Raw genomic sequence first — 4,879 nt, 5'->3', positions numbered from 1 at the left:
ATGAAATAACACAATTCTGTTTCCTTCTTCTTAGTCTCTGTGGCTAGTTCCCACTTCTTCATTTCCTACTTTGCTAAAAGTTTTGTGACAGGAATAATTGTTGAATGTTGTCAAATCCTAATTTTATTTATGGAATAATCATGATAATTTCCTTTAATCTATTTTGGTGAGTGACATATCTAGATTTCCTGATGTTAAACCAACCTTGCATTCCTAGAAAAACTTCAATTTGAATTTAGTTTTCAGTTTTTCTTTTTCTTTTCTTTTTTTTAAAGATTGCTTTTTAGAGCAGTTTTGGGTCCACAACCTAACTGAGCAGAAGGTACTGGGAGGATGCCCATAAACACCCTTGCCTCTGCACACACACAGCCACCCCAGTATCAACATCCTTCATCGGAGTGATAAATTTGTTACAATCAATGAATCAGCACAGACATTATTATTACCTAAACCACAGTTTACAGAATGTACATTCTATGGGTTTGGATAAGTGCATAATGCCATGTATCCACCATTATGACATCATATAGAGTAGTGGCACTGCCCAAGCAATCTTGTATGTTCTGCCTATTCATACCTCCCTCTCCCTCTAATCTTTGGCCACTGTGGATATTTTTATTTCCACAGTTTTTCCTTTTCCAGAATGTCAAATGGTTGGTATCATATAGTATGTAGCCTTTTCAGATAGGTTTCTTTCTAGTAATACACATTGGAGGTTCCTCAGTGTCTTTTTATGCTGTGATATCAGCTCACTTATTTTTAGTGCTGAATACTGTTCCACTGCATGGATTTACCACAGTTTATTTTTTCCATTCCTCTACTTAAGGACATCTTGGTTACTTTCAAGTTTTGGCAATTCTGTGGTGGTGGACACCTGAAATCCCAGCAAATTGAGAGACTGAGGCAGGAAGATTACAAGTTCAGAGCCAATCTGGGGAACTTAGAAAGATTGTCTCAAAAAAATAAATAAATAAAAAATAAGGCTTTGGGATGTGACTCGGTGGTGGAGCACCCCAGAGTTCTACACCCAGCACACACACACACACATCAACCCCCCCCCAAAAAAAAAAACCAAAAAAACAACTCAAGTTTTGGCAACTATGAATAAAAAATGCTATGAACATGCACATGTAGATTTGTGTGAACGTTTTCAACTAATTGGGTAAATGTCAGAGAGTGCAACTCCTGGATTGTATGGAAGAGAATGCCTGGTTTGCAAGAAACTGCCAAACTGTTTTCCAAAATGGCTGTACCCATTTTGCAATGCTAGCAGCAATGAGACTTCCTGTTGCTCCACATCCTTACCAGCATTTGGTGTTGTTAGTTTTTTGGGTTTTATCTATTCTGATAGATGTGATAATCTCATTTTACCTTTAAAACTCTCTAATGACTCATGCATGATATTGAGCATCTTTTCAAGTGCTTATTTGCTAAATTTGTATCTTTTGTGAGGTGTCTCTTTAGATCTTTTGTCTATTTTTAAGTCAGGTTTTAATCTCTTATTGTTGAGTTCTTGGTAGATTTTGAATAATGGAACTTTGTTTGATATGTCATTTTTCCCAGCATGTGGCAAATCTTCTCATTCTCTTGACAGTGTCTTTAACCCAGAAACCTAATTTTAATGAACTCCAGATTTTTAATGTTTTCTTTTACAGATCTTGCTTTTGGTGTTGTATCTAAAAAACAATTGCCAGATCCAAGATCTTGCACTCAGATAGATTTTCTTTTCTGCAATATTCTAGTAGTTTTTATATTTTTGAATTTACATTTAGGTTTTGATCAATTTTGAGTCAATTTTTGTAAAGGTCTATATCTGGGTTCTTTTCTTTCTTGCATGTGGTTACCCAATTGTACCAGCATCATTTGTTGAAAGGACTACCTCTTCTTTTTTGTACTGCCTTTGCCCCTTTGTCAAAGATCAGTTGACTACTATATGAGTCAATTTCTGAGGTCTCTCTTCCATGGATCTATTTGCCTGTTCCTTTTTTATCTTTTGGCAGTGTTGGGGACTGAACCCAGAGCATCATGCATGCTAAGCAAATGCTCTACTACTGAGTATACCCCCATTTCCTTTTGCCTATTCTCTTGCCAATACAACAACTCGACCTTGATTACTATAGTTTTACAGTGAATGTTAAATAACTTAGTGTTGGTCCTATGATTTTTTTTCCTTCTTCTATATTGTGCTGACTATTCTGGGCCTTATGCTTCTCCATATAAATTTTAGAATCAGTTTGCCAGTATCCACAAAATTGCTGGAATTTTGACTGAGATTTCATTGAATCTAGAATCAAGTTGGAAGAACCGGCATTCTGACTATATTGAGTTTTTCTATCTGTGAACATGGAATTTCTCTCCACTTATTTGTTCTTTTTTGGTTCATTTTATAGGTCTTTTAGTTTCCCTCATAGATCTTGTACATATTTTATCAGATTTATAACTAAGTATTTCATTTTGGAGAGACAATAATATTAAGATAGTATGTACTTAATTTCAAATTCCATGTTAACCTTATATGATAAAACTCAGTTATAATCTTTTATTAGTTTTAGGAGCTTCGTATGTTTTCCTTTTTTTTGTGTGTGTGTGGGCATAATAGGGATTGAACTCAGAGGCACTCAGCTACTGAGCCACACACCAGCCCTATTTTGTATTTTATTTAGAGACAGGGTCTCATTGAGTTGCTTATCACCTCGCTGTTCCTGAAGCTGGCTTTGAACTCTTGATCCTACTACGTGTGTCACCACACCCAGCCTCATCTGGTTTTATCTCCATTCTAGATAGAAAAAAGGAGACCATCAGACACATCAGAAGAAACTCAAATTTTTAGGGTCAAAATTGACAGCTGCAACAGAGAAATCAGGCCCTGCTTAGAAAATGGAAGTGACATTTTTGTATATTTAGAATGTAACAAAATGTGTTAATTATTACTTTATAAAAATAAGGCAAGTAGTTATCTGGTGAATTAATTATGTAGTCTCAGAAAGGTTCTTTGCCTTACCTGACCTATAATCTAGTACATCTGACTTCCTAATTCTGGCTGTGTTTCAATCCACATGTCTTTACAAGTGGAAAGCTATTTCCTTAACCCAGGGCCCTCCAAACTTATCTGCTCAAATCCCTTCAATATTATAGAAGAATGGGAGCCTACCTCAGCTACTCCATGACTTCATGTTACTTTGATTTCTTCTTTCTTTTAAAAAGTTATACTGATTTGCACTCTTTTCGGAAAACATCTTTGATTCATAATAAAATATCTAAATAATATCATATAAACTGCAAATCTTTTTCTGCATCTTAAACTTGATGCTACAGTAAGATGTAGCCGGGTGCAGTGGCCCAAGCCTGTAATCCCAGTGGCTCCAGAAGCCGAAACAGGAGGATCTCAAGTTCAAAGTCAGTTTCATTAATGGCGAGGCACTATGCAACTCAGTGAGACCCTGTCTCTAAGTAAAATACAAATTAGGGCTGGGGATGTGGCTCAGTGGTCGAGTGAACTCTTATTTCCTATGTGTGAGCATCCTTCTTTACTCTTTGTCCACTTTTGCACACTTCAGAGGGACTAGTTACATTGGATCTTTTAAAAGGGCTAGGGTATAGTTCAGTTGGTAGAGTGCTTGCCTTACATCTGCAAGGTCCTGGGTTCAATCCCCAATGCCACAAACAAAACAAAACAAAACAAAACAAAACAAAAACTAGGCTAGGGTCATAGCTCAGTGGTAGAGCACTTGCCTAGCATGTGTGAAGGACTAGGTTTGATTCTTGACACCACATCTAAATAAAGGTCCATTAAAAACTGAAAAAAATTTTTTAAATCGTAAAAACCAAACTATATTTTATAGATAATGTAACTGCAGTTTATTACTGCTCACAATCATAACACACAACCACAATTTTCCACATAGTGGCCAATAGTCAGGTAATCAAATTCATACCAAATTAGATAATATTGAACAGTTTTGTTTTTTTTTAAATCACAGCTGGACCGTGGTCCATTTTTATAGTCACCATGGTATGCAGACCAAGAAATGTCTACTTAAAAAAAACATCTCACAGGGGCTGGTGTAGTGGCTCAGTGGTAGAGCGCTCGCCTAGCATGCATGAGGCACTGGGTTCCATCCTCAGCACCACATTAAAAAAAAAAAAAGATATTGTGTCCACCTAAAACTAAATTTAAAAAAAATCTCTCAAATACTGAAGTCATCTCTGTAACATTAACAGAAAGAATCTTACAGATCTCTTCAAGTCATCCATTCACGACCCCGGTGTGACCTTCCACCAGCGGGATGTGATCTCTAACGCCGAAGGAAGCCGACTCACAAGGGCGGGAGCTCAGACACTAACCCAGGAACGTAGTTCCACACAGTGTCCCGACAGCGAATTCACCAGCTCAGGCCATGACACAGCCATCTGTTCAACCGCCAGGCACCGCGGCAGGTAATTTAAGGCACCCAGGTAATCTCGAGGTCTCCTCCAGGCCATTCCCTTGGCCTTCACTGCCCCCATTCCCATCTCTACCCGCTCTGGACTCCAGAATGCCTTCCTCAGCCTTTGCTGGGAACATCTGGCTTCTCTCAACCACATCAAAGACCACGGAGCCCTTGAGGTTCAGACGAACCCGGAACAATTCACCGGCACGGACTCCGGGCAAGCGCTCTCACAAGCCAGCCGAATTGCATGCCGGGAGCATTCCTGCCGCCCGCGCCCCAACTTCCGGGGGCACTCAGGCTGCGGACTACATTGCCCAGAAGTCTCCGGGGCATAGAGCTTTTGGGGGCGGGGTGAGTCTCCTTGCCGAGAACAAGTTTATGATCCAATTCCCAGCCTCCGAGGGTTTCCCGGTTCTAATTTCCCATAAGCCTCCGTGTCCACACTAACC

Source organism: Spermophilus citellus, assembly GCF_964194105.1.
Source record: "Spermophilus citellus genome assembly, chromosome: 18".
Lineage (NCBI taxonomy): Eukaryota > Metazoa > Chordata > Mammalia > Rodentia > Sciuridae > Spermophilus > Spermophilus citellus.
This window is presented reverse-complemented; position numbering follows the sequence as displayed.